This window comes from Triticum dicoccoides, chromosome 3A (assembly GCF_002162155.2).
Source record: "Triticum dicoccoides isolate Atlit2015 ecotype Zavitan chromosome 3A, WEW_v2.0, whole genome shotgun sequence".
In the NCBI taxonomy this organism is placed as follows: domain Eukaryota; kingdom Viridiplantae; phylum Streptophyta; class Magnoliopsida; order Poales; family Poaceae; genus Triticum; species Triticum dicoccoides.
Window position 1 is genome coordinate 574,620,540 of NC_041384.1, and position 8,419 is coordinate 574,628,958.

The window sequence follows — 8,419 nt, forward strand, 5'->3', positions numbered from 1 at the left end:
CACCTCCCTTGCCTTGCTCAGAGTGGTGGTGCCCGTGGCTCAGACTGCCCGTGCACAGTTATAGGGGTACAAAAAGCGTACCCCTCTTTTTGTACACTGATAGGAGCCCCCGGGCCTGGGCCACACGTAAGCGCAATCGCGTCGTTGGGCTAGGCCCAAAAACGGTGTGCGGGCAGGCGGGACAATTTTTATCGTGGTAAGTCTCTTCGCGCGCTGCGCTTCCCATGCTTCCCGCGCGTGGCGCGGCATGGGGAGGCGTGTGTGACGTGGGCAGCATGCGTGGGGTTGCTTCCCGCGGGCATGCTTCACATCACAGTTAATGTGAAAGGAGGCGACCCGCGTTTTTCCCCCATAAGAAGGAATAACCGTGGGCGCGCTGCTCACTTTCTCCTCTTCCCTCGTGCCTTTTCCGATCTTAGAGCCGCCGTCCCCTTTCTTCCTTCCTTCCTAAGCTTTTGTTGTCGCCCGCCGCTGTTGCTTTGCCATCCCCCTTCCTCATCCCTCTGAACTTCTTGGTCGCCATGGATCCCAAATTCACCAAGGGCAAGGGGGTGGCTAAGGGCGCCGGGACGGTGGAGCCGCCGGAGAGCGCGCTGTCGGGGGACCGGACGAAGTCCACCTTCTTCTTCCCCTCGACGGTTGATGTTCAAGAGCTCCGGGCCTCCTTCAAGCCCCTATTGGGAGTGAAGACGGGGGGAGAGGGTTCGGGACACCTGGCGACGCGCATCATTCCTGCCGCTTGCACTGATCCTGCCTCAAATCGGTACCCCTTCTTCGTTGATTACTTTTCTTGCGGGCTATGCCCTCCTTTCTCCGATTTCTTCTGTGTCGTTATGCGCACCTTCAGCTTTCGCCTCTTGGATTTTACTCTGTATGTGGTGGCGTGCATGGCTCTCTTCGCGCATCTTTGTGAAGGTTTTGCCGGGGAGGAGCCGGCGCTCTTCCGCCATTACTTCTTCCCTTGAATCCAGCCAGGAGGAGCCGTCTCCGGTTGCGTCACCTGGATCCCAAGATCCAAGGGGGCGTACCCGGACGGTGCCGTGAAGGAGAGGTGGGAGGAATGGCGTGGCCGGTGGTGCTGGATTGAAGATGAGAACCCGCCGGAATTCTGTAAGGTCCGCCGAGCGCCGCCGGTCCGCGGCAGCGATTGGAGTGATGTCGATGCCGCCGATGGGAGGCTCACCGTCGCCACCACCAGGATTCTCCGGCTCACCCAGGCCGGACTCACCCTTGAGATGATCGGGGCGTACTTCATTCGCTGCCGGATCGCCCCGTTGCACAACAAGGGGAGGCCAGCTTGGCTCTTCACGAACCCAGCTGACATTATGCGACTCCGCCCCGGCCTCAATCACAACTTCACAGTGCTGGCGCATGCCCACTTCTGCCAGCGGCTTTTCCAGCTTGATGTGTGTCGTGATGGCGAGGTCGAGGGGACCGGCAAGGCCGTGAGGGCTGCTGCAAAGGTTGGGAAGGCCCTCAAGGGGCCGTTTTTCAAGCTGCCAGCGGGGGTGGTCCCGTTGTGCAACAATTCGCGTCGGTCCGAGATCATCGCCATGATGCCGGACTGTAATGCGCACGGCCCTGTCCCGAGCTGGAAGGAGTCGAAGGTGGAGGATGTGCAACAATTCTTTGACACCCTGATCGAGGTGTACGTCAATGCCGACGCCGAGCGGTGGCTTATTATGGACACCACCCAGGCAGAGCTGGACTACATCCCCACTAGGGCGAGGGAGGCACTGCTTGCCATGGAGGCCGGCAGCGCCGGGGGCGTGGAGGACATGGCCGCAACAGCGGCGGAGGAAGAGGAGCTCTCCCTAATTGGGTCTTTGATGATATAGAGAAGTGGGTGTGCTCATTCTTTTGGGCTGGGAAGGAGAGATTCAATGGTGGTCAATGCCTCGTCACGTGGGACACTATATCTCGCCCAACTTGCTTTGGTGGACTAGGAGTGAAGAATTTACAGTTACAAGCGTTGGCCCTATGGGTCAAGTGGGAATGGCTGAGAAGGGTGGATCCCAATAGGCCATGGCAAGAAATCCCGATGATCGAAGATAGGGAGGCAAAGATAGTGTTTAGCAGCATTGTGAAGATTGAAGTGGGCAACGGCGAGATGATCCTCTTTTGGAAGGATAGGTGGATACATGGATTCACGGTGAGAGAGATCGCTCCGGCTATCATTGAGCTTGTTGATGACCCACAAGTGTAGGGGATCTATTGTATCCTTTTTGATAAGTAAGAGTGTCGAACCCAACGAGGAGCAGAAGGAAATGATAAGCGGTTTTCAGCAAGGTATTCTCTGCAAGCACTGAAATTATCGGTAACAGGTAGTTTTGTGATAAGGTAATTTGTAACGAGTAACAAGTAATAAAAGTAAATAAGGTATAGCAAGATGGCCCAATCCTTTTTCTAGCAAAGGACAAGCCTGGACAAACTCTTATATGAAGGAAAGCGCTCCCGAGGACACATGGGAATTATCGTCAAGCTAGTTCTCATCACGCTCATATGATTCGCGTTCGGTACTTTGATAATATGATATGTGGGTGGACCGATGCTTGGGTATTGCCCTTACTTGGACAAGTATCCCACTTATGATTAACCCTTATTGCAAGCATCCGCAACTACAACAGAAGTATTAGGGTAAACCTAACCATAGCATGAAACATATGGATCCAAATCAGCCCCTTACGAAGCAATGCATAAACTAGGGTTTAAGCTTCTGTCACACTAGCAACCCATCATCTACTTATTACTTCCCAATGCCCTCCTCTAGGCCCAAACAATGGCGAAGTGTCATGCAGTCGACGTTCACATGACACCACTAGAGGAAAGACAACATACATCTCATCAAAATATCGAACGAATACCAAATTCACATGACTACTTATAGCAAGACTTCCCCCATGTCCTTAGGAACAAACATGACTACTCACAAAGCATATTTATGTTCATAATCAGAGGAGTATTAATATGCATAATGGATCTGAACATATGATCTTCCACCAAGTAAACCAACTAGCATCAACTACAAGGAGTAATCGACACTACCAGCAACCCACAGGTACCAATCTGAGGTTCGGATACAAGAGATGAACTAGGGTTTGAGATGAGATGGTGCTGGTGAAGATCTTGATGGAGATTGACCCCCTCCCGATGAGAGGATCGTTGGTGATGATGATGGTGATGATGATGGTGATGATTTCCCCCTCCCGGAGGGAAATTTCCCCGACAGAACAGCTCCGCCGGAGCCCTAGATTGGTTCCGCCAAGGTTCCGCCTCTTGGCGGTGGAGTTTTGTCCCATGAGATTGCTTATGATTTTTTCCTTGACGAAAGACTCCATATAGCCAAAGAGGGGCATCAGAGGGCCACCAGGCGGCCCACGAGGCAGGGGGCGCGCCCAGGGGGGTAGGGCACGCCCCCCACCATCGTGGATGGTGGGTGGCCCCCTCTGGTACTTTCTTCGCTCAGTATTTTTTATATATTCTGAAAATAACTCCCATGAAGTTTCAGGACTTTTGGAGATGCGCAGAATAGGTCTCTAATATTTGCTCCTTTTCCAGCCCAGAATTCCAGCTGCCGGCATTCCCCCTCTTCATGTAAACCTTGTAAAATAAGAGAGAATAGGCATAAGTATTGTGACATAATGTGTAACAAAAGCCCATAATGCGATAAATATCGATATAAAAGCATGATGCAAAATGGATGTACCAACTCCCCCAAGCTAAGACCTCGCTTGTCCTCAAGCGAAAGCCGAAATCGAAAAATATGTCCACATGTTTAGAGATAGAGCTGTCGATAAAATAAAATACGGACATGAGGGCATCATGATCATCATTATAACAACATATATATATATATATATATATATATATATATATATATATATATATATATTGTCATATGATCTCTTATGCTAAAGTAACAATTCATTCACAGTTTCAAGTATGAATCATAAACTTCATTGAAAACTAATAAACTATGATCTCAGTCATTGAAGCAATTGCAATTTATCCTAACATCGAAAAGACTCAATATAAGAGCTTTTCAGCAAGTCCACATACTCAACTATCATTTAGTCTTCCACAATTGCTAACACTCACGCGATATGTATGGTTATGAAGTTTTAGCCGGACACAGAGAAAGATAGGGACTTATAGTTTGCCTCCCAACTTTTTACCTAAAGGGTAATGTCAACAATAATAGTTCATGAAAACTCACATCCAATTAGCTATATGTATTTGGATCTTTCCAACACATTGTGCTTACCAAAGGATAAAATGTAAAAGGAAAGGTGAAGATCACCATGACTCTTATATAAGGTAGAAGATAAAAGTAAAAGATAGACCCTTCGCAGAGGGAAGCAGAGGTTGTCATGCGCTTTTATGGTTGGATGCACAAAATCTTAATGCAAAAGAACGTCACTTTATATTGCCACTTGTGATATGGACCTTTATTATGTAGTCTGTCGCTTTTATTTCTTCCACATCACAAGATCGTATAAAGCTTATTTTCTCCGCGCTAATAAATCATATATATTTAGAGAGCATTTTTTATTGCTTGCAACGATGACAACTTACTTGAGGGATCTTACTCAATCCATAGGTAGATATGATGGACTCTCATGGCAAAACTGGGTTTAAGGATATTTGGAAGCACAAGTAGTATTTCTACTTGGTGCAAAGAAAATGGCTAGCATGAGAGGGAAAGGCAAGATCAACATGTTGGATGATCCATGACAATATAATTTATCTCGTATGTAAGAAAACATAACTCATTACGTTGTCTTCCTTGTCCAACGTCAACTCTTTAGCATGTCATATTTTAATGAGTGCTCACAATCATAAAAGATGTCCAAGATAGTATATTTATATGTGAAAACCTCTCTTTCTTTATTACTTCCTATTAATTGCAACGATGACCAAAACTATGTTTGTCAACTCTCAACAACTTTTATTCATCATACTCTTTATATGTGAAGTCATTACTCTCCATAAGATCCATATGATCTCTTTATTTCTTTTTATTTTTCTCTTTTATTTTATTCCCTCAAGATAATAGCAAGATAATCAAGCCCTTGACTCAACACTAATCTTTATTATATATGACTCACGGACTCGATTACATAGAAGGATCATAAGGCAAAACTTCAAAACTAGATCATAGTAAAACTTTATTCTACTAGATCAAGATATTACCAAAAGGATCAAACTAAGAAAAATGGTAAAGATAAAAGTGTGATGGTGATACGATACCGGGGCACTCCCCCGAGCTTGGAAGTTGCCAAGGGGAGTGCCCATACCCATGTGTTTATGTCTCCTTCCTCGGAGGTGGTGATGATGGAGTTGTTGATGATGTAGGCTTGTCGTACATCTTCCAAGGCATAGGCTCACCATCATAGAAGGATGATCAAGTCTCCGGGATCCTCAAATCTACAGCCAAACTCATTCTCTTGAATCTATATTCATACTCACAGTTTTGGTTTTGCAGGTCATAGATCTGAGCTTGGAAGCGCTCGATTTTCTCGTGAAGCTTGAAGATGGCCTCCCCAATGTTCTTGTCATCCAGCTTGTGGTTGTTGGTGAACTCCATGATCAGTATATGTTTGGAGTCAAGTCCACGTTCCACCATCTCCTGGCACTTGAAAACTTGTTGCTCCATTGCCTGGAGCCTTGTCTCCACGCTTCCGGTCTTCCTTGGTCCCACAACATCACGGATGTGCAGCAACCCCTCGTGCATCTCAATGGTTTGAGGGTGTTGCAGCACCTCCACAAGGTAGGGGTTGATGACCTTCTCGAAGAACATGTCCTTGGGTGCGCTTGAAGACGTCATGGTGATTTAGATCTGTCAGAAAAACAGTTCGAAACAAATACAAAAGATATTTGCGTGATACGGTGGTCAAAACCTTCGGGAGATTATATAATGATTTTTTACCGACCGAAAGAAGTATCGTGCAAGAAAACGGAGTCCAGAGAGGACACGAGGTGCCCACGAGGCAGGGGGCGCACCCAGGGGGTAGGGCGCGCCCTCCACCCTCGTGGATGCCTTGTGTCCTTTCCGGACTGCTTCTTGTTTCCCTATTTTCTTATATATTCCAAAACGGAGAAAAATTGCCATTAGAACTGTTTTGGAGTCGGTTTACTTACCGTACCATGTACCTATTCCTTTTCGGAGTCTGAAACGTTCCGGAAAGTGTCCCTTATGTACTCCTCCGGGGTTATGGTTTCAATAACATTAGTTTCAACATTTATGGGATTACCTGAGATATAATGTTTGATTCTTTGTCCGTTCACCACTCTCGGATTTGTGCCTTCGAAGTTGTTGATTTTTATGGCACCGGAACGATAAACCTCCTTGATGACGTAAGGACCTTCCCATTTAGAGAGGAGTTTGCCTGCAAAAAATCTCAAACAAGAGTTGTATAGCAATACATAATCACCTACATTAAACTCACGCTTTTGTATCCTTTTATCATGCCATCTTTTAACTTTTTCTTTAAACAACTTGGCATTTTCATAGGTCTGGGTTCTCCATTCATCAAGTGAGCTAATGTCAAAAAGTCTCTTCTCACCGGCAATTTTGAAATCATAATTGAGCTCTTTAATGGCCCAATATGCCTTATGTTCTAGTTCAAGAGGTAAGTGACATGCTTTACCATATACCATTTTATACGGAGACATGCGCATAGGATTTTTGTATGCATGCAGTTCTATAAGCCCATAATGCATCATCAAGTTTCTTGGACCAATTATTTCTTGATATATTAACAGTTTTTTTGAAAAATTAATTTAAGCTCTCTATTACTTAATTCTACTTGGCCACTATACTGTGGGTGATAAGGAGATGCAATTCTATGATTAACATCATACTTAGCAAGCATTTTTCGAAAGGCGCCATGATAAAATGTGAACCGCCATCGGTCATTAAGTATCTAGGGACTCCAAACCTCGGAAAAATAACTTCTTTAAGCATCCTAATAGAAGTGTTATGATCAGCACTACTAGTTGGACTAGCTTCTACCCGCTTAGTAACGTAATCAACAGCAACTAAAATATGAGTATACCCATTAGAGGAAGGAAACGATCCCATATAATCAAAGCCCCAAACATCAAATGGTTCAATAACAAGTGAATAATTCATAGGCATTTCCTGACGTCTACTAATATTACCAATTCTTTGACATTCATCACAAGACAAAACAAACTTACGGGCATCCTTGAAGAGAGTAGGCCAATAAAAAAATGGATTGCAATACCTTGTGTGCAGTTCTATCTCCAGCATGGTGTCCTCCATAAGCCTCGGAGTGACACTTGCGTAGGATCTGTTCCTGTTCATGCTCAGGTACACAACGTCTAATAATACCATCTACTCCTTCTTTGTAAAGATGTGGGTCATCTCAGGAGTAATGTATTAAATCATAGAAGAACTTTTTCTTTTGCTGGTATGTGAAACTAGGTGGTATAAACATAGCAACAATATAATTAGCATAATCAGCATACCATGGAGCAGTACGAGAAGCATTTATGAAAACTGATTGTTCATCAGGAAAGCTATCATCAATAGGTAGTGGGTCATCAAGAATATTCTCTAACCTAGACAAGTTGTCTGCAACAGGGTTCTCAACTCCCTTTCTATCAATAATATGCAAATCAAATTCTTGTAGTAAGAGGACCCATCTAATGAGTCTAGGTTTAGCATCTTTCTTTTCCATAAGATATTTAATAACAGCATGGTCAGTGTGAACAGTTACTTTAGAATCAACAATATAAGGTCTAAACTTATCACAAGCAAATACAACTGCTAAAAATTCTTTTTCAGTAGTGGCATAATTCCTCTGGGCACTGTCTAGAGTTTCACTAGCATATTGGATAACATTTAATTTCTTATCAACTCTTTGTCCTAGAACAGCCCCTACAGCATAATCACTAGCATCCCACATGATTTCAAATGGTAAATTCCAATCAGGAGGCTGAACAATAGGTGCAGAAATCAAAGCTTTCTTAAGTATTTCAAATGCTTCTACACAGTCATCATCAAAGACAAAAGGAACATCTTTTTGTAAGAGATTAGTCAGCGGCCGAGAAATTTTAGAGAAGTCCTTAATGAACCTCCTATAAAAACCGGCGTGACCAAGGAAACTTCTTATACCTTTAATATCCTTGGGACATGGCATCTTTTCAATAACATCAACTTTAGCTTTATCAACTTCAATACCTCTTTCGGAAATTTTATGCCCCAAGACAATACCTTCATTAACCATAAAGTGGCACTTCTCCCAATTCAAGACAAGATTAGTTTCTTCACATCTCTACAAAACTCGATCAAGGTTGCTTAAGCAATCATCAAAAGAAGTCCCATAAACGGAGAAATCATCCATGAATACCTCAACAATCTTTTCATAAAAGTCAGAGAATATAGCAGTCA